General features: G+C 41.8%; 1 protein-coding gene and 1 long non-coding RNA gene across 7 annotated transcripts in view; one reads left to right on the top strand and one right to left on the bottom strand.

Moving 5' to 3' along the window:
- LOC310840758 overlaps window positions 1-14,829 on the top strand; it is a 76,246-nt gene extending 61,417 nt beyond the window's left edge. The window contains exons 2-4 of one of the 3 annotated variants that reach the window (XR_014562099.1): window positions 11,880-11,992; window positions 13,002-13,241; window positions 14,157-14,829. This is a non-coding gene — a long non-coding RNA (uncharacterized lncRNA). Of the gene's footprint in view, window positions 1-11,184; window positions 11,297-11,879; window positions 11,993-13,001; window positions 13,534-14,156 lie in introns of those variants that run through there. The other 2 variants (XR_014562101.1, XR_014562100.1) reach the window with 2 other exon arrangements.
- MACROD2 (mono-ADP ribosylhydrolase 2) overlaps window positions 1-22,880 on the bottom strand; it is a 981,328-nt gene that overhangs the window by 44,932 nt on the left and 913,516 nt on the right. The window lies entirely within an intron of this gene.

Genomic DNA, 22,880 nt, shown 5'->3' with positions numbered 1-22,880 from the left:
AATTTTCAATAGACAGCCAAGCTTGGTGCAATTTAGGAAACAGAAGCATTTTTTTTTAAATCTCTCTCTCTCTCTCTCTCTCTCTCACTGATCCTTTAAATAAAGCACAAAAGAGGGAACCATGAAAACAGAAATTTGCTATAATTGTCAGCAGGAGCATATCAATGGCAAATAGTCTAGAGAACAAACTCTAATCCTTTGCCACCAACCCATCTGTGCCGAAAAGATAAAAAAGTGCATGAAGATGGAAATAAGTAAAGCTAAATCTGTGACAAGTCAAATGCTAAGCAGGCTGGTTCATCATATTGTTACACACCACCCCAAACTCCACAGTGTGACATTCCAGAAGTTCCAGGCATGCTTTGCCCATGGCTCAAATGTCCACTTGGGTCTAACCTAAATACACACGAATATTTCCTGGCTTTAACACTCCAAACTTCAATTCAATCCAATCAATAGCTTAATCCAGAATGTATGGTGTTTTGCAACCCAAGACTCATAACAACATGTTAAATTACACAGATTCAGAGAGTGCGTCCATTGAAAAAAATTGGAAAGGTGAAATATCTTTCCTCAGTGATGTAAAAAATGTGGCATTTTGTATTCAAATTCTCTATCTATATAATAGCCCAATAAAATAATCAAAATAAATCACACAGTCCCACACATCAGTGACTCTAAAGCAACCACATTGACATTGGCACAAATGTGCTGTGACAAAACAAAGGGTTTGTAAGAAGAGCAAGAATACTATGGACATTTTAACAAGTGCTGAATGAAAACCATTTGCAAAAGTTGCAATTCTTGCTTTTGTACATCTACTGCAATGTCTGAAAACTTAGACACACACACACACACACACACACACACACACACACACACGACTAAAAAACAGGACATAAGAAAAAAGAGGAGAAACGAGGGCACAAATTTGCATAAAATGTGCATATGCTAATTAGTAGGTATACAGAGAAGTTTAGCAATAACTACTTTAATTTAAATAAAAATATAGTACATCATCATAGTGGGGAAGACTGTGACTGCTCTCCCATGTTCTGGCTCTTTGTTTTTCAATTGGACTCAAAACATCAATAGACAACACTGTCAAACAGACCAATAAAGTAGAACACATAAGTAGACACCTTATTGAAAACAGACCTTGCATATATGTGAGTCTGTGGACATCTGATCAAATGGGAGGGTATTACCCTGGGGAACCAACTCCTTTTTAGATGTTTAAGATGCTCTTTATTCTTTTTGTCCCATTTCTGTGGTCTGGTTATATAAATCAAGTTCATTGTGTGCTCCAATAAAATACTCAGAATGGCTAACAGTGCAGTTTGCTCCTGAAGAGACTACTGTCCCTGAGTTAAACAGTGCATTTTATTGGCTGTTTTCGTTCCATAACCCAAAGGATGATTTTATATTTACATCTAATGATTTTAATTATATCCAAATATTTATCTCCACTGTGGCTAAATTAGCAGGTACTTAATTGTATTAATATATACCACCTGACACTTGGGTTATCTCACTTGCCTGCATGTGGAAAATAGAAAACTACATAATTCAGTTATGTGGAAAATGTCCTCAAGGGCATCTGCAATGTAGCTGACATCCCACATAAAATCTGTGCTTCACACAGCGAGTTGCCTTCTGCAGCATATTATTAGGAACAGAGCACCTTCCCCATCCCCCAGTTACATAGATCATTTTTATTCATTAAGAATAAAAGTGCTTATATGGCTGTGTAGTAAGGAAAGCAAAACAATCAAACAAAAAAGAGTTCACTGTCAGATCCAAAGCAGGATGCAAATTTCTTTTCCTGTTAATTAATCGAGCTTTCATCGCAATTCTGTGATCTGTAAATAAAGCTCCCAAACCAGTTTTATAAAACACAAAGGAGAAGAGACACAGGAGGTAGTAGAGGGGAGAAAAGCCCATGGATGATCAAATTCCACAGAAGTTAATTGTGTTTGCGGCGTTCGCTTTCTGAAGGATGACCAAACAGGGCCTTCAGCACCGAAATAATTCTGAGTTTGCTTGTATTTTTACGCAAATGAACTATAAACTCAAAGTGTAGCGTGCCCTTGACGTAACTTGAGCACCTACCATATATTACTAAGCTTTGTAAATATTATGAATGGAAGGAAAGTTGCTTCTGCTGCGAAAGCGTACGCAGTGTCTAACTTTCTAAGTCTTACTTTCCAGGTTCCTTTATTAAAAATTGCTCAGGCCTTTCAAGATCTACCAGAAGGGGGACTGATGAGAAGCCTTAAGATATTTACCCAGACATGACTGAGACATGCTTGATGAGATGGGAAAAACACGAACCCCTTTGAAAGGATGCAAAAATCTCTGGCCATCTGCTTAGTGGCAATGCTCGGAGAACAATGAGAGGGGAATAAGAAGTGGGGAGGGGAGGGGGGCTGCTAGATGGAGGGAAAAGGTAAAGGATCCTTCAATTATTGGGTCAATGAGGCCATTACCGCTCAAAAAAAAAAAGTCTGAGGGAGTCATCAGAAGCAGCTTGGAAAGTCCAGGAAAACAACAGCAGCTCATTTAAACAAAAAACAGCCCAGCCCGTAAGAAAGCAATTTAGGTCAGTGTTGCTCACGAAACCTTAGTTAATTAGAAATCATAGGTAATGCGTGCAAGCTCTGAAGAAGTTTCATTCCTCTGCCTTATCCTCCCTTTCATTTGCAGCTCTTGAAATCCTGCAGATGGAGCTCTGCTTAAATGAATGCTGCACAGCCTGAGAGGAGCTTCTGTTTCATTTGGCAGTGCAGGTGAACAGCCTGAATTAAGGTTTTAAATGAATACCCCAGGTGTTTATTCAATATGGTGTACAGCTTAGGTGCTGCGAGCTCTAAAGGCTTGGCAAAACGCATCTGTGTTTTCACTATTATACAATCCACTGGAGAAAAATTACAGGGAAGGCAAAAGTTTGCTAACCCAGAGTACCACAAATCAGATTTGAACCATTGTTTTTTTGCCAGGCTATGAAATGCGTTATCCTCAAGAAGGAGTACATTATTCTGAATGAACGAGCAGCCCCTTAGTTCTGAGGGGCAGTAAACAGTGCCCTAAGCTGTGGTAATATGTTCAATAACCTCATTCTTATAATAATAAATTCAAGTTGTATTTTTCCCTTTTGTTATTTCACTGCAGCAGCCATATCACTTTGTTGTTTTCAAAGCTGACAGAGCCTTAAAGGTGTTTGGAGGGAATTTTTTACCCAAGAGCAATAATATATTTCACGATTCAGTGTGCATGGGTGGTTCGTGAATTCTGAATTGAGGCCACCCGGCCCCATTTTGGACTGGACCCCTTTGTCGTTAAAAGTAGTAGAATGTCAGAGAGAAGCTCTGAGCAGAATTCAGTTGGAAAAGCCATAGCTGCGGAGCACTCTCCTCTTTGAAAGTTTTAGGAGACCTGTCTAGGGTTGAATCTGGCAACCTTATCCTGCAGCCTTTCTCAACCTGTGGGTCCCCAGATGTTGTTGAACTACAACTTCCATCACCCCTAGCTAGCAAGGCCAGAGCTCAGGGATGATGGGAGTTGTAGTCCAACAGCATCTGGGGACCCACAGGTTGAGAACCGCTGTATCCTGGAATCACTAAATCACCAATGCTGCTTCAGAGTATTCTGGACATTTTGCCACTTGAGGCAAAACAGATTCACAGAATTGTGGAGTTGGAAGGTATCGCAAGAGGGTTATCTAGGTCAACCCCCTACGATGCAGGAATCACAGATAAATATTCCAGGCAGCATTCATGTTGTGTTATGTGTTCTTTGAACAAACCTGAAATTTTTGGTGCCTGCTAGACGGTGCATGCCATTTTTCATATCCAACAGTACCCTGGTATGAAAATGCGAGCCACATTTTTATTAATCGACTCCAAGTAGATGTTGCCTTACGTCTAAGGAAGGAATATTTCCATACTTTATGAGCAACTTGTCTTCATATCACTCCTGGGAGCATTCCCTCCTCCTCACAGCCAGCACACCCTAAATTCTTACTTAATTCATTCTGGAGGTCCGTTCTTAACCTGAAGCACCACTTTAGCTAATGGGGCCTCCAGCTGCCACCGCGCCATGATTTCTGTTCTCATCCTGAAGCAAAGTTCTTAACCCGAGGTACTATTTCTGGGTTAGCAGAGTCTGTAACCTGAAGCGTATGTAACCTGAAGCGTATGTAACCCGAGGTACCACTGTATTGAACTCAGTGACCCATTAACGACTAATGGGTCAAGAATACATCTTTCATTTTAAAAATTAAATTCTTTTTAAAAAATTATTTAAAAAACTACCTTCTGAGTCTAAAAACAAGTAAGAACCTCACTGAAATTAAAAAGTATGCTTATGCTGTGTGTGAGTTTTGAGATATCCATGTCTTCATCTCATATGCAAGTTCTGATATGTGAAAAATGAGTTACTCTTTAATGCTGGGGAAGCTGTTAACTGCCTCCCAGAAGCAGATAAATCCATTTCAAGCAAACATGCTCTTTTTAGACTTCTAAACATGTATCCTCTATGATTATTTATTTTCATGTTATTCTGCCCCACCCCAACTTCCACGTTAAATCAGTAGTCCAACGAACCCCAAAGACTCAGATCATTTCAAAAGGGATGACTGGGGTGGATTCAGAATTCCTGTGGGAGCAGGGGAGGTCATTTTCACTCACTCCTACACCCTGTAGCCCCCCCCCCATCCCTGCACCCCCTGAAAAGCTGCTCTTGCAGATTGGGCGACCCTCTGGAATGGTGTGGAAAGCAGCACAGGAAGCAGTGAGAATTGCACCCCCCTTCTTCCTCCAGCTGGAGTTCAGAGTTTCCATGAGCTTAAGTTACATTCTGGATCCCAACCATCATGTCTGAACAGTACAAAGATGGTGTATGTTTGGAAGCCTTGCAGAGCAAACAACCTGCTCATTCAGTGTAGGAAAGGTTGACATGAAACCTGCACAAGGCTGTTTATGCTAGCCAGATTTAATATGTTTCCCTCGATGATGGTAAGAGGAAGATATTTAGCTCTCCCAGAAGCAGAGCGTCTCTGCAAATGTGGTAGGCAGGAACCTGATACGTTGGAGCATATTTTCTTTTGTAATTTTGGCATTTATGCCAGAAGACAATTCTCAGAGGCCTTACAACATAACAGGTTCGGTTCTATGCCGCCAACGGTTCAGGACCTGCTCTCGGACAGAAATGATCAAATTACTTTGATAGTGGCTAAATTTTTGCGTGCTGTCCATGTGGAAAGACTGGGCCATTATAGAGAGACTTAGTGGTTCTTGATTGGTCGGTGATGTGGTAGTGTCAGACTGTATTATTTATGCAAATTGTTATGCCGAATTTGTATTTTCCACAATCTGTATACGGTGTTTGTTTTACAATGTGTTGTTTGCTATGCCTAATAAAGGATTGATTGATTGATGAACCTGAACAACCCACAAAGGGGAGGAAGGGAAGTCGAGGAGATTCTTCGGAATTCTCTTTCAATGTTGGTTGGTTGATAATTGTTTGTAAATTTCAAAAACTGAAAAAGCTGAAAATAAATAAAAATGAAAAGAACCTGCACAAGGACTAAAGGAGAAGAGGGTTGGATTTGTGCCCACTGAGATTGCCGCATCTGCCACACATTCATGGGAACTTGTGGACAGAGCCTGCGAGACTATAGATCCGTACTCTGCATTTTTTGAAGGGTACAGATACCATGGCTATTTTGAACCCAGAGAGGCTCTCCTCAGAAGTTCCAATGAATGCCTAGTCAAACTTCATGTATTGTCTTCAACAGTGGGCTCAGTACCAGACTGCTAACGGAATAGATAGCTTCGTGGCACTCCAAAGTTTCTATCTCTGGTCTATTCTGTACCCTTTATGTTAGCCGGTTTCCCCTCATCTCCTTATCAAACCCTCCAATCACGCCTCCCTCCCTCTCTTCTTCCCTCCCTCCTTGTTATCTGAAATAAAAGATACATTAGAAAAGAGGCAGATTTCCTTTCCTTTTTTTTCCTCCTCAGAAAGTGGTACGGTTTAAAAGCCTCCTAATTATTGTTATGCCTGTTACAGAAATAATTTACATCCTACATAATGGAGATAAGGTGGCTAACAACAAACGCAGTAAAATACAACATAAAGCAATCCTATAAAATGTAAACAGTGTATAAAACAAACAGGTAAGGAAACAGATCAATAAGACAGCCAGGCTTAAAAAATAAATAAAAATAAAACAAAGCACAACAGCAGGAGCAGGAGCGGATGAAACAGCTTGATAGGTCAAAGGCTTGTCTAAATAAGAAGGTACTTGTGTGATGGAAGCCACCACAGAAGTATCTGAACTGGCATCCCCAAGGAAGGTGTTCTAGAGTCTGGCCACAGCTACCAAAAAGTCCCTCTCTCAAATCCCTGCCAAATGCACTTCAGGCTTCTGAATCTAGTGCTGTACTTTATTCATTTGATTCACTGAGAAAACTCCAGACTTGTACTATGCCATTTTTAAAAGGCTAATGTGCCATACACACAAGCTTTTGTTTGATTGTTTGTTTAATGCTCCTCTAGATGGAATAAAAATGAATTTAGGGTTGTATGCCAGCTAGCAGCCTTTGGTCATGGATAAAGAACATTATTTCAGCATGTATTATTACTATCTAGATGAAGAAGAAGAGCTTGGATTTGATATCCCGCTTTATCACTACCCAAAGGAGTCTAACAATCTCCTTTCCCTTCCTCCCCCACAACAAACACTCTGTGAGGTGAGTGAGGCTGAGAGACTTCAGAGAAGTGTGACTAGCCCAAGGTCACCCAACAGCTGCATGTGGAGGAGCGGGGAAGCCAACCTGGTTCACCAGATTACAAGTCCACAGCTCTTAACCACTACACCACACTGGCTCTAGATAGTGGTCCTAGAGGGAGGTCATTAGGCGTTTTGGAGCTGGGTGATTTAATTTCTTATTTATTTAACTATGTATAATCTGTACTTTAATAAAATATGTCAGGGCAGCTTACAATACATAAAAAATATAAAATAAATACAAATGATATTATAAATACCAAAATAATAATAATCAATAAACAGCAGTAGATACTGGTTGGTTAAAAATGGGGCAAATTCAAAAGACACCTGAAAGAAGGCAGGCGTGGTTCCTGCCAAATATCACCAGAGAGGGAGTTCCATAGGGTGGGATCTGCCACACTAAAGACTCAGCTCCTAGGGAAGCCTAACCGAACCTCAGGGGCATGGGGAACCACCAGAAGTGCCCTATCAGAGGACCACCTTGATTGATGTAGAGTACAATCAGATGGTCCCTAAGGTACTTGGACCCAAGTTGTTTAGGGTTTTGTGAATTAACAGAAGAACCTTGACCCCAGCTTGGTATTAGATTGGTAAGCAGATGACACCCAGCTCTATCTCTGCTTCTTATCTGACCCAATGTGTAATAATTGATGTCTGGAATGGGCTAGATTAGTGCTAGAAAGTCAATCCAGAGAAGAGTAAAGGTGCTGTTCTTGAAGAGTTTATCAGTCTAGGGAACTGGTATTCACTCTTCCCCTTTAGAACCTGGTTTGTAGTTTGGGGGTGATGCTTGGTTGGATGTCAAGTGGTATCAACTGTTCGTGGTGCCTCCTATCAGCTTTGACTGGCGTGCAAGCATGGCTAGCACAACACATTTTTGCTGCCTGAGGCAGAGCAGCAAATGGCCCGTGGTCACCACAAAGGCTAGTCAAGGCAGCTTGTCACCTGGGGCAGAAAATTGCACAAGTGACTTTCCCCTTACCTGACAGTACAAATGCAGTAATAATACATTGTTATTTACTTCCCTATCTATGATACCCAAACTTGCTGCTTGAAGCAGCTGCGTCACTCTGCCCAATGGCTGGAGTGGCCCAACAACTGCAGCATTATCTATGCCCCAGTAATGCCCCAGGCTAGATTACTGTAATGATCAACCAACCCTGAAGCAGTAGCTGAAAATTACAGCTGGCCCAAAACATGACAGCCAGATTGTGAGTTGGGACTAAAACCCTTTAGGCATATTATAGAACTAGATGCTGGTTTTCAACATGCTAGTTTTGGCCTGTGGTCTAAGGTTCCAAACATCCCCATTTCCTGGGGACAGTCCCTGGATTTACACATCAGCCCCCATACAAAATCCACTGAAGTTGAAAAGTGTCCCTGGATTCATTGGAAAAAATCTGGTAACCTTACTGTGGTCACATATCTGAAGTGCCACATTCTGCCATATGAACCTGCCTGTCAAGTGAGATCTTCATTGGTGCCTCCCCTACCTTCTGAAGTTAGGCAGGTGGCTATCAGAAATGCAACCTTCTCATAAGAATATAAGAACAGCCCTGGTGGGTCTAGCTAACTGGGTGCCCATGGAAAAACCCATCCCATGGGAAGCCTGCAAGCAGGCCTCAGTATCTAGACTGTGGAATTCCCACCCATCATATTCTGATGTCTTCAATTCTGTCTTTCAGGTGCCACCCAAAGTGTCCTTTGGGTTTTAATGGCATCTGCTTGCCTTTTGTGATTATTGTTTTAAAGTATTTCCCCCCTCCCCCTCGAACTTGTTGCTGGCTGTTATTATAGTCTATGGCTTTTATCTGCCTTTAAAATGTTTTATTAATTCTCTTTTTAGAGTAATACACAGAGGTACAAATAGGCAGATTCTAAAGTTCTAGACAGAGAAACAAATAGAGAAGCCACGGAAACTCAGTGAAGGCAGCAAAACAGGATTCAGACCTATGAAAGAAAAGGTATTTTGCACAAAGAGCTCAACATTTCAGAATAAGTCAGAAGGATGAACATATTGTTACAAGTTTGTGGATGCCAGGCCAGTTTGGTTGGTGGGGGGAAGAAAGTAGGCTGTATGTGAGACCCTTCTAATTCCTGCATGGACCAGGCCAGCCTGGGTGATGGGCCATTAAGAGAACAAAAGGAACTGTGATGGGTCATTAAGAGAACCAAGGTCCAGATATTAGACAAATCTTCCACCTGCCTCATTAAGAGTCGCCTTCCAATAACTACCCTTTCAATCTATGCCCTCACCAGTCCTAGATGGACAATACAACTGAATACCTTATGAAGAGAGACTCTGTCTGTGTGGGCAGCCATGTGTAGAGGACATTTGCCAGTACTTACTACAATGCCCACTGGGACACGGGTGGCGCTGTGGGTTAAACCACAGAGCCTGGGACTTGCCGATCAGAAGGTCGGTGGTTCAAACCACCACGACAAGGTCAGCTCCCGTTGCTCGGTCCCTGCTCCCGCCAACCTAGCAGTTCGAAAGCACATCAAAGTGCAAGTAGATAAATAGGTTCTGCTCCAGCGGGAAGGTAAACGGTGTTTCCGTGCGCTGCTCTGGTTCGCCATAAGCGGCTTAGTCATGCTGGCCACATGACCTAGAAGCTGTACGCTGGCTCCCTCGGCCAATAAAGCGAGATGAGCGCCGCAACCCCAGAGTCGGCCACGACTGGACCTAATGGTCAGGGGTCCCTTTACCTTTACTACAATGCCCACTATATACAGACCCAAGATATCTATTCATAAAACCCTTTTTGACGAAGGAAACAAATCTAACCAGGGCGGAGAAGGCGAAGTGGCTACTGAGTGATACTGATGACTCTGTGACTTATAAGGTGTCTCTCTATGCCCTGGCAGTGCAATAAAAGTTTCAACTATAAAACAGTGTAAGGAAAGGGGGCACTGTACCAGATGACAATGGGTGGGGCCACCTACTCCCTCTTTTAGATAGTAGGACAGAGCAGGTGTTTTGAGGGTAGAGTTGGCTGTGTTGTAGCCCAGAGGAAGAAGCTGCAGGCTAGAAAGGCAGAGAAAAGCCATGGCTGATTTCTGCATGAATTAAGGCTGCAGCTATGTGTAGAGTCAAGGCACTTTTGGGGTGTTAATGGTGTGAATCTTTCCATTGTGGCTCAGGTTGTAAATATGCATGGATAAAGACACTACAATCCCGGATGTGCCTCATTTCCAAAAGGAAACACAAACCTTGAGGCCTGGAACCCCTGGAACCTTGAAAAAGATGAACTAATATTTAAATTACTGCTTACATGGCGTGTACTGTGCCAAATGTACACCTCCATTTTCTAGCTGGGGTGATCCAGTAAGAATTTAAGTATCATGGGAGGAACGGCCCATTCTAAGGTATACACCACATTTCCATGGCTGCACAAGAAAACAAAATGGATGACAGGGTAGTTTACAAATTGACTCCACTCCAAATGCTGCAGATATTAATAATGCCAAAGATTGCACAGCATACCATGTTATTTTGAATCTAAAGGTGAGGGAAGACTGAAGAAAGGGAATCGATTACATCTCAGGAAGTCTAATGAGGGCAATGGAAGTAAAATCTGACATTTGTGTTAGACATAAAAAAAGTTCAACAATGGAGTTCTATTTCCACTATCACTGTGCACGAAAAGAGGGTTTATGCCTTGAAGGTGACAAGGGTGAAGTACAAACCAAACAGTGTTGGTTTTACAGTACAACGAAACCTGCTCTGACATTTTTGTATGTCGCTTGATTTACAGCCAATTTGACTAATGCCTTTAGGATGCTGTGGAAGAATCTGGTCTTCCTTGTCTCTGCAACGACTTGTACAGGGATCTGGGTAGCTGGAATACAGCTTTTCAGTTTTCATTTATGTCAGTGTTTTACAGCCAGGAGTGTGGCCCTACCTGCAGCCCTCCAGATGTTTTGACCTACAATTTCCATGATCCCTAGCTAACAGGACCAGTGGTCAGAGATGATGGAAATTGTAGTCCAAAACATCTGGAGGGCCAAAGGTTGGGGATGTCTGCTGTAAGTTAAGGGTGAATCAGCTGAATCACATTCTGCTTTGAAACTTGGCTGTGAAGGAGAGGTAGGTTTGAGGGTGATCCATGCTGCATTTGAGGTCAAAAGGACTTAGATCCATTGTTCTACCGCTAAGAAACATCCAGCTCCAATGTAGTGGTGAAGGTGGAACTATCTACAGCATAGGGTACCATACCATATAAATGCTGCTTATATAACACATCTGTTAGGGGCATGGCTCTGAACAGCTGTAATCTCCTGGCATTCTGAAGCTTGAGTGAACATGGAAAGACCTTAACACTATAGGCGAAACCAGAAGCATTCCGTTAACTGATGTCATTTTCATTTTTTCTGCAGCTACCCTATTGGTACTGCTGCTTGTCTAGACCATGTATAGAAGCAGCAAAACAAGAGAGTGCTTTTCAAAATATGACCAAACGCAACTCAGCTTGGAAGAAGCTACTACCAATACTGAAGGTGAATCAACACTATTGTTAATTCACTCCTCCAATGGAATCCTAACACTGCCACTGGGTCCACTCCAAGTAACTGCTCGAAATGACTGTAAGGGAGATGGCTACTCAGGGAATCCATATGGTAACATTTGCCACATTAGAAATAGACACATTTTGGCTCCCATCCCTTGGTGCAAGCCCCTAGTGACTGGCACATAATCCTCTTCTTGCTCAAACTAAGATTTTTATGAGCCAGCCAAGTGCAGAGAAACTATTCCAGATGGTGGAGTCTGCATGATTGGATGATCAGCTGCCCACTGTGTTAAGAGAACTGAGAGTCTTAGAAGAATTGTAGGAATGCGAGTGACAGTCTGAATAGCTTCAAGTTCAAAAAGGGGTAATATTCTGAAGAGATGGGTGAGGTTATGTCACATTATTATCAATGACTCCTTTGCCGATAAGTTCCTCCTGTCAGGGAGAAGATTTATTTCCGTACAGAGTTGTTCATCTCCTATCTTCTTTTCATACAACAGTGTCCTCTTTTTGATTGATTGCTGAATCCTATAACAATCTCCTATTGTTTCTGCTTTGTGTCACCTCAACAGAGGCTTTACACATCTTGCGGACTGTGCAAACAAGATGAAAATTGGGAGAACATGAGGGAACAGACTAACATGTCGAAAAGGCAAGGTGAAGTATCAAAGAACTGTGAAGCAAAGTGAGTAGAATACGGACTCATTACCCAGAAATAATGGTCACTTATCCATGCACTGACCAGATTCAAACTCACTTAACTGCAGCAAGGTGGTGGCCTCGTTTGCCCTCAGACCTTACCTGGGAAAACTGGAACTTTGCAAAAAATTGGTTGTAAACACAGTGTAAATCAGGGGTCTCCAACATTCTTAGCACATTTGAAAATCTGAGAAACGGCTGTGGGTACCACAAGATATATATTTCAAAGAAAATTAAAAAAAACCTGGTGATGCTCAGAACCTCTCCCCAGATTTTTATTGAAAAGTGACAAAGATATCTCACAAGGGTGAGAACACTAGTCATTGACTTGAACCAACTCCACTCCTCCTCATTAGGAATTTCTGGGTAATTCTGTGACCTGTATATCACAGGTTGGCCAGGTTCTATATGTGTTCACTATTATTACCTACAAATCATCATAATCAAACGATTTTATCGAAGGGCTGTTATTCTGAGACAACTTCTCTCACCATGGACAAATAATACTTTGTCAACTATCTGCGGTCATTAAAACCCAGTAGTGATTGGCAGACCAACATTACTTGCCTGACCTCTATCACTGTGGTGCACCAGGAGGACAAGGGGTGAGATAGTGGCAAGGAGCAAACACACCAGCAGAGCCAATTTGGTGTTCCTGCTGGTGTATTTGCACCATACCAACTTTGCCAATGCCCCTCCTCTCCTCGCCTTCTGGTATGCCATAGTGATGGCTGTGCCAGGAGTTCAGGTGAACAGCCCTACCCAGACCCGCAAAGCACTACTGTTCAAACCTCATTTTGGGTTTCCAGGAAACTGACTTTTCATACACCCTGCATACCAGAGAGGACAATTCTCCAAAAGATAATAACCATGGAAACAGGGTGATGCGGCATGCTGGGTATCCAATGTTCCTCAATATTTATCCCCGTTAAATAAAGAATTGACGTGGCCTCATGCGGCTACTTTGTTATATTTGTTTGGAATTTCTATTGCAGCAAGATCCAAAACACCAACCAGTCTACTATAGAAAGCCAGAGTTGCTTTATCCTTGAACAACGTCACCTACCAGAGGGTGACATTCTTCTAGCAGAGGAAGAGGTGGGGAGCAGCAACACTCCACTGGCTCCTCCCTCCTTCAACTGTCACCTGGCAGAAGCTATTCCATCAGGCCACAGCTAAGAGAAAATTGGGAAGCGGGGGCACTTTAATGGAATTAGTAAGAGACCACAAGCAAGGTCCTTGGGCTTCTCTACCAGAACTAATTCCTCTGGTCCTAATAAGAATTTTGTAACTTTAAGAACCAATACCTGAGTTTGCTTGTCTTCCTCTTCCATTTTTTATTTTATGCCATTAACTTTTAGACAGTAAGTCCTAGAACAGGAGCTGTCTTGTTTTATTTATCTTATGTAAGCCACCATCATTACAGATAATGTGAAGAGGATGATAAACCATGTTGATTGATGCCTTCTTGGTTTGTACTAACTTTTCAATATAAAGCCAGTCAAATAAAGTGCTACCATAATATTACTATTTTGCACTGGTACTTTAGCAATATTTTTTTTAATCCAAGAGATACAGTAGCATAAGCTACGGCTTAGTTTGTGATAGCAGTGTTGTAAAAATAAAGATGGCTACTCTTCACAATCTGAAACATGCATTGTATTCTCTTCCCTGTCTTTGTACTTTCAGCGGGATGTTATTGTCATCTTCCAACTGTTTAAACAATGCAGTACCCAAGTGCAAAGCATTATCTAATCTCACAGAACAATACTAACAAACATTAATTTATGCAGCTCTAAGCTCCTTTCTTTTTTGCTGGCTTAGAAAAATTAATCAAATGTCTGACTGACAATTGACATAAACATTGTCTTGGACTGAATACTTAAAATTGAATGTCAGATTGTCAAAACAATTCTCAATTAAAGAACAGGACAATATTAAGTGGGACAAATAGCTACTGTGTTTTGTTCTGTTTGTGAAGAAAGGAGTCAAATATAATGAAGTCTACTCCTCTGTCATTGATAAAGTATTTTTACGTCTAATGTTTCTGTTTGTTCCTTTCTGTTTTTTGCTATCAAAGCAGATGTCCTTAAATGATTGTGACAAAATGGGAAAGCTTCACATTCCTTAATTGTTTCTATTTTTATTAGCACATAAAAGGCAAAATCCTCCCGGTGAAAGAAATGGAAACAATTAAAATTCAGAACTGAACCTGTACCACCTGCTCTTTACATGCAATCTCAGCTTCTGCGTACATAATGCCTACAAGAAAATGAACAGGAACTGGCTTGCCTCCTGTTTCAGAAGGATGGACTGCATTATTCTTTCCTGCAGGCTGATAACTTATGTCTAAAACAGATGCAATAACCAGACCGTCCTGCAAAAGTACAATCCAGTTGGTGGTATCTCCTGCTGAGCAGCTGTCCAAAACCAATAAATAGTTCCTTCTGCTGTGATGAAACAGCGGTTTTGTGTCATCGATTCAGATATTGATAGAATCTCATTTTTGCTGATATGGTATTGCAAAGGTCTCTCTGCATCCTGACACACCACTAATAGTGAAAGGTTCCCCCTGCAAAACTGTATAAAATTTGGCAGGAGCACTGCAAACAGAAAGGCAGGCTCCTCTACCCGTTTTTTTGGTCTCTCCAGAAAGCAGCACCAAGAATCAATGTAATCGGCAGAACCGACGCATCTTGTAAATATCAGCCTCATCTGTAGAAGCCAACTTTATCCTCTCTTGTCTAATGAGCCAAATATTTCAACTCTCACAAAAGACATGAGGAGGAGGAACAAGGAATATGTCATCTCCTCCTGCACCTTCTCATGGTGGCCCAGGTGTTTCTTTAGGAAATATATAGCACAGAAATCATCTTAGACTCTTCCACTTTAGATAGAATCTCTGGTGAAAAGTTATTCGGTTTGAGTTACATGTGTCTTAAATACTTCATACGTTCTAAGCAATTTTGGAGATTATTGAAGGTAGTTAGTACTGAGCCTGGGTGGCATCTGGCTGGTCTACTGTGGATTGCAATGTAATTAATTTTATTTTACTGTGTTGATTTTATTGGAATTGTACGGTACGGTACGTTTGTGAAGCACCCTGGCATGCTGCAAATATGAGTAACGGCTGAAAAATTTAGTGAAAGGGGGAGAGAAAAAGAAAAGAAAAGCCAGAAGCAAACTTTTGAAATTGGTAAGAAGCACATAAGGGACGCGGGTGGCGCTGTGGGTTAAACCACAGAGCCTAGGACTTGCCGATCAGAAGGTCGGCGGTTTGAATCCCCGCGACGGGGTGAGCTCCCGTTGCTCGGTCCCTGCTCCTGCCAACCTAGCAGTTCAAAAGTATGTCAAAGTGCAAGTAGATAAATAGATACCGCTCCGGCGGGAAGGTAAACAGCGTTTCCATGCGCTGCTCTGGTTCGCCAGAAGCGGCTTAGTCATGCTGGCCACATGTACGCTGGCTCCCTTGGCCAATAAAGCGAGATGAGCGCCACAACCCCAGAGTTGGTCACGACTGGACCTAATGGTCAGGGGTCCCTTTACCTTTACCTTTAAGAAGCACATGCTAGATTTCTTCCACAGTCACAACATCCTGTTATAGTGGGTCAATCAATAGAGTTTTAAAAAGGAAAATCTGCATTAATTTTGAGAAAAAATGAGTAGGAGACTCAACACACCTTTCCACCTTTCTCCCCAATATCTGTGGCATTTGTGCCATCAATCTGTTTGGAAAGTTATATGCACTTTTAAGAAAATCACAAGAGTAGAAAAAATACAAAGCCTTGCAGAACAGCAAAAAAGGAAAGACAACACCATTACAATAGCTGAGGTTGCTTTTTATCAAAAGGTGACAAATTCTACAAAGGATTAAGCTCAAAAGGCTTTAAGCCAAGCTGGTCAAAGTGTATATTCTGCCCTGTTGTATTCTATTAGTCTTTTCTATGCTCACACTTTCAAATCTAGCAAAGAATAAGTTGACAGTAAAATGACAGTGAGATACATTCTCCAGTCGCCGCATAGACTATGGTGCAATATGAAACTGTCAGGGAAACTTATGTCTGTGTATACACATGTTCACAATGAAATATGATCTCCCTAAATTTGAGGCTGTTGATTATGATTAAAACTTGGCAGAGCAAAACAAATTCAGAATGTACCACCATCCATGAAGCATGATGACTGTTGCTTAGGATTGACAGGTTTCCTAAGTCTGCTGCCAAACGGCAGTGCCTTGGAGTTTCAAGATAGTACCTGCTGAATCTGGAAGTGCTTACACATAAAGAGATCACAACCTTGCCTTTCTAGGAAAGGTACTACAGAAGTAGTAGACATATCTCAAACGATCTCAAGCAGCAGAGATAGGAAAAATCCTTCCCCCAAGGCAGGGTTGGGGAACCTTTGGGTGGGATTCAACTAATAAATCCCATGAGTTGAAGCCATGCACAAGGACTTCTTTTGTACAGGGTTTCCCCCTTTCCTCCCACTGTGTGGCCCCTAAATTCGGGTTGGGGGTGTCAAGAGAACCCCCAGAAAAGTGCACTTAGGGTTGGGAGTGTTAGAATTCCTGCTCCATGATTGCAGTCATGGGATTGTTGCCTATCACATGACGATGTATGTTTTGACACCACAAAGTGGGAAGTGACGGAGACAGGATGTTTGCGTTACTGTGTTCCGTGAAGTGGGCCTATTGTCCTTTGTTCTTTCTCTTTGCTGTCTGATGCTAGAGAGAGAGGGAGCCATGTTGCAGTGCTCCGTGTGTGTTTATATGTAAATAAAATAGATTAGCCAAAATGCTGAGTTGCTGAGTTCTGTTACGCAAGCTGCAAAGACTCTGCGGATCCCTAAGTGTGCCGGTGTCTGTTGGCATCGGTCACTGTGATGATCGGGCTGAAGAAAGCTTTCAAAGCTCCTGAATGATTGACTAGGAGGGAGAGAACATGCCAGTCGGGCATGTGTCTCTACCAGGGTCCTATTCGAGTGTAGGATGTGCTGACAGGAAGGGGGGTCATTTCCTCTGCCAAACAAAAATATTTGCCCTGATGAAACGATCAGTGCAACGTTGAAGCCCTCCCTTTGGCCCTCCAGTTGCTGCTTATTATCCACACATTGATCATCCCTGATCATTGGCCGGGTTTCATGGGAGTTGCAGTCCAACAACAAATGGGCAGGAGGGAAGGCCTATGGCCCCCAGAGGTCGCTCATGAATAAATGCATGTCTTGTTCTGACTGTTCTTCAGTGCTGAATGTTTGCCCACTTTTCCATCTCTGTTCAAAATGCATCTAGTATACCTTCATTATGTGTCCGCTTTTCTCACTCCCGCAGCAAGAGCAAAGTGCTAAGATTGGAAGAATGTAAAGAGTGATGTGAACACCTGGGAAGGAAGTTGGGGGATAAGACCTGTGGAAAAAACAGTGTTTCATTCTGTGAGTCTGCTCTTTTCCCAGGATTCCCTGAGAAGGAGGCTAAAATTCTCAAACGGCTTTGTTATAAATTGTAAAAAAGGTAGGCAGAATCAAACCACCTTGAATATAGATTTTGTAAGAAGGGGAACATTGTCTCAATATAAGTACTCTCCAGCCCGCACAGAAGCTTATGCTGTGTGGATAAAAATGTGGATAAAAATTTGCCCCGCTTTCCTTCTTTGGTGAATAAAGGATTTTGAAATATTCCATGGTTTCCTGGGAAAAAATCAGTTTTTTTAGGAGACTAGAATAGAATAGATTTTTGTGAATTATTATCAGGTCACATGTAGAAATATTTCTTTCTCTCACTTCAGGCCACCATATTAGTTAATGTTGGTTAGATAGGAAATAAATTATGGACCTATAATGCAGCATTACAGCTATTCATCAACAGACTGGAAACAGCAGTACTTTTTTATTCCATCAGTCAACAACATGGCAAGCAGCATCCACAGCAAAATACTTCATTAGAACAAGCTACTCTTTCAAATCATTAATAAAACTTTCCAGTCAGGTAGTTGGCCTTGGGGGAATGAAGAGGAAACGGCACAGGTTTCGGTTGTCATCAATCTTCGGTGAGCAATGGACAGGGGTCGAACATACATGCTTGTTTAAGGGTGTAAAAAGAGTTGATTTGCAGTAGCTTTCATCTAATCTTTCAGAGAAAACTCAAAGGAATTTTGTGCTATTTGTTTATCTGCCCTGGAGGCACCTCTTAGGATGTTTCTAAATGGAGGACTTTGAACATTTAAAGCTGCCTTATACGGAATCAGACTTTTGGTCCATGTTTTCTACCCTGACTGGCTGTGACTCTCCAGAGTTTCAGAAAGGCTTTTCCCCCAGTCCTACCTGGAGATCTTAGGGATTCAACCTGGGATCTTCTGCACACAAGGCGATTTCCTATTGCGTATCCCTTCAAATGCCACACAATGGTGTCGACATTCCTCACACATCCAAGCCATACAGGGGCTGTGCTCATCCTAAAGGCCAATCACAGGTCAACCCAGTTATAGCACTACAACCTTGCATTATTCACCGTCTGTTCCTTGACTTCCTGTATCGTACTACGTTGGGAACGTGCTCTTCAAGCGCAAATTTAGGAAGTCTTAGATAGGCTTTTGTCAATGATCAAATGAGGCAACTCAAGAGAGTTAATGAGTTTCCGTGCTGCAGAATCATCAGTGTGCAGAAGCCAAAGAGATCTATGTCTCATTCCATGGTTTCTTGAATCCCTTCTCATCGCCATTGCCTCTCTTCCATCCATAATGAGTGGCAGACTTAAAGGGATGGATGCAATTAAATTGCCTGAGGCTTTGCCAAGAGAAGATGGAAAAGATGAGTGAAGGGGATACAGCTGAAAAGTATTTTGGATATAATCCCAGTGCTTCTGATTTTTGTGTAAAGCATTTTTCTTGAAGTGAATGCGGAGCTGCTCTTAAATTTCTGTAGAAGTTACTTTAGTGAGAATGGTATTATTTTACTTACAGCAATTAATGTGGACGTAGCTGCCTTTTCTTGAAGATCTTGTTGGTTTGACTAAGTATATGTACCCTGCCTTGGGCCAATAAGAGGAGGAAATAGTTTCACCACAGCTTAAATTAATTTTGGAAATGTTTCTCAAGGAAATTGTCCTAATTCAACTCTCCTTGAAGTAAATCTCCTTATTAGATTCCCTGTACCCCCTGACCCTCCATTAGATTAGGGCTGCAATCCTAAACACATTTAGCCAGTGAGTTATTCATTTTCATCACTTCAATAACCACCCGTTCAACAAAGTCCTCTGGGAGGTTTACAAAACAAGTTTTGGTCACACTGACCTTAGTGAGACTTGCTTCCAAGTAAGAACTATGCTGCAATTTTTATTTTTTTAAAAAGTGTAGCATTTGTTTTATTTTTTATTTCATATGTGTTTTCGGGTTGAGTTCAGCAACCGCTCAATGCAATTGTTTAACCATCCAGTGACTTGCATGGGTCCACTTTGTGTGGGACACATTTGAATGAATTGATAGGGCATGTTAGCAGTGTTTATAGACTGCTCCAAACAAACAGGAGCTTAGCTGCATGCCATGTATGGAGTCAAAACAGGATCTCTGGCTAATGGTTTGGGGGGACAAGGCCAGAGCAAGTGGTGCAGCCCATGTTTTGTATCCAGAAGGTCCCATCCCAGGTTCCATACCCAGCAACTCCAAGGAAGGTAACTTAAGCAGCAAGGCTGAAATATCTGTCTGACATGCTGGACCACTTCTAGCCAAAGCATCATGCTTCGTACAGGCCTATGTACCAGGACTGCCTGGTACATAAAAAAAAAAAAAAACGCACAGAAAAGCTCAAGATACACGTTGATCTACCCACACGTAGTTGTTATCCCTGAGAAATGTAGAAAACAACAGGATATATTTATCTGAAAGTCTTCAAACTTACACAGCCCTTTAAAAATTAGCTGCTGAAGGTGAATACATCGAAACAGGGCCATGTCCTGGCTTCTAATCCATAATTGACTTCTGGCTTCTGCTCTATGATTGAAACTGAGTCTTCATCTGCAAGCTGATAAATTATAAGGATCAACATTATTGTCGAGTGAAAAAGGAAAAATCTTTGTAACAAATTATTGTGTTATACATATCTATATGAGTTTGAGTTTGTAATCTCTGTTAGAGTTTGTAATCCCTACTTGAGTTTATAATTCTTGTCAGAATACATACTTTTGAATGGATTAGTTTTTGTTACTATTGACTACTGACTTGTGAGTAGGGACCTCTCCCACTATTGAAACTTATATTGGCTTGAGTTCTTGGTGTGCTTTTTTCCTGGTATATGTACCAGGACTGCCTATGTACAAGGCAACTCCACATGTTTACATAAGTGCATCCAGATACTCAAGATATTCTTGAAATTCCTGATGCTCAGAAGCCAGTAATTAACTCTTTTATAGATTCCCTGTGACTTGTAGCTAGTTGGTTTTTTAAAACTGTATTCAGTATTTGAGCTAAGTGTTCATTGTGACAATAATCAGATGTACAGAAGCTTGCATGAAATGTGTTTTGTTCCATTAAGCCAAACCTGAGAGAGTTAAACTTCTCCACTGAGCCTAGTACACTTTGAATCCAAGTCAATCTGGCATATTTTTCACAAATCAGCTATGCCTAATCCCCAAAAGGCAGTAATTACCCCCTCAGCATCCTCAGAAGTGGGATTTATTTAAGTTTCACAGCTCCGTCCTATAAGCCTCTATGCAGGGCTTGAGCGCTGATAGATCTTTGCTTATTGCCCAATCCCAACCCCAGTGTCAATGTAGGAACTAGCCAAGCCCCCCAAATTTCAGCTTCAAAACATAGCATCTGACTGAGCAGCGATTAAGTGCACAGGGGGGTAGGTCTCCTTGATGAAGGTTCAGAAAGGTGCCTTTGCCCCCCTTGCCAAGGATTATGTGCTGTTTTACCTGCAGCAGTTTAAAGCAGAGTTTGTGCTACTGCAGATAAAGTAGACTCGCAGGATCAGTCTGCACCTTGATAGTCTCTTATTTTTAGAAAGAAAAAATGCCAAGCTTAAAAAAAAAAAAAACACCCTTTCCTGACATTAACTTTTCTAATACTACATATATTTGAATCCTAGGTAGAACAGATGGTGAAATATAATGTATCCGCTGGGAGCTAAATGGAATTTACCAGCTGTAGGGGACAGTAAAGTATTAGAAGGAAAGGTACAAATAGTGAAAGTAGATTCGGTTCAACTTGCTTTTGATGAGGCATAAAATAAAATGTAAATAATTTCTGTTCAGAAGAAATTAGCATAATGGTTTTGGCATTTGCAACAAGAATAAGCCTGCGTTTTCTAACCTAGATTTGCAAGCGAAGGAGAAGTCACACCATTTACCTGGGTTTGCAGGAAGGATTATATCAATTCTGTTATCACTGACAGTAATGAAACACAGCGCTGAGGCCATTAGCATTGTGCACAATAAAGAGGGTGTGATTAGTCTCAACTTGGATTTGCAACGCAAAAAAATTAAAAGAAAATGCCACGAAGCTGGATATGAGCAAAGGAAAAAGCAAGTGCTATTAACCCGAGCTTCCACCACAGAAAAGTGTCAATATTACAAACAGGTTTGCAATTAAATCAGTGTCAATGGAGCTGACAAAAGAAGTTCATAATTAGGAAGATGTAGTTATCATTGACCTGGATTTTCCACAAAGACCATAACTAGGTTTTAATTTCAAAACATCTGATCTCTGCATCTCACAAAGGATGGCCTCATTGTTATTAGCCCTTCATGATTAGAGAATGCTATTATGATGCCAGAGACAACTCTTGCAAATGGGTAGCTGGGCGCAATGAAGCTACATGCTAAATGTGAAAATTGAACTTTATGTTAAGTTTCACACAGTGCAAACCTAACCTCAGACCAACACGGCCATTTCTGGGGGTCTTGGTGCATGAAATTTGAAAACAGTGTTTGCTTTTTACCTTTTACAACCTGATTTTCCACAGCACTTTTAGTTTGACTGTAAAAACATGTCCCCTCCCCAAGACAAAATGTCCATTGCCACAGCCACTCAGCAAGCGTGTCTTTAGAGTGTAATCCCCCCCAAAGAGTGGCCTAGTTGTGGACTGATCTGACCAGGAGGAACCTGTTAATCTGGACCCCACCATCAAATACCCTTCTGGGAATTGTGGGGCCTTTTCTATTGCCACACTGCAGTCAGCTCTGCAAGAAGATGCCAGGACTGGGTGTGGGCGTTGATAGCACTGCATACTTGGTCACTAGGGTCACATTAGCAAAAAGAGGCCTCTATAAACAGTCCTCCGACACTTTGGCCAGGGATAAAAGAATAACCTATAATTCTAATCAGAACACAATATGGATCCAAGCCAAATGTATGCCTATCGCATTTTGATGCCACCTGGGAAATTTCCTTTTCTAAATCATCCTAGCTGGGTTTTGTGTTTTTTGCCACACCCCTCTAAGTCAAAAGTAGACACAAAGGGGGGGAGAGGCATATTTATCAACCTAGTTTTCAAGGGCGCATGGACACATAGAACTTGTATCAAGTATTCAAAAGCAAAAAACCAAGACACACAAAACAGCACAGTACTAGATTTAGGATTAATCATGAGGGACGCGGGTGGCGCTGTGAGTTAAACCACAGAGCCTAGGACTTGCCAATCAGAAGGTCGGCGGTTAGAATCCCCATGATGAGGTGAGCTCCCGTTGCTCGGTCCCTGCTCCTGCCAACCTAGCAGTTCGAAAGCACGTCAAAGTGCAAGTAGATAAATAGGTACCGCTCTGGCGGGAAGGTAAACGGCGTTTCCGTACACTGCTCTGGTTCGCCAGAAGCGGCTTAGTCATGCTGGCCACATGACCCGGAAGCTGTACGCCGGCTCCCTCGGCCAATAAAGCGAGATGAGCA

This window comes from Podarcis gaigeae (genome assembly GCF_964106915.1).
Source record: "Podarcis gaigeae genome assembly, chromosome: 3".
In the NCBI taxonomy this organism is placed as follows: Eukaryota; Metazoa; Chordata; class Lepidosauria; order Squamata; family Lacertidae; genus Podarcis; species Podarcis gaigeae.
This window is presented reverse-complemented; position numbering and strand designations above follow the sequence as displayed.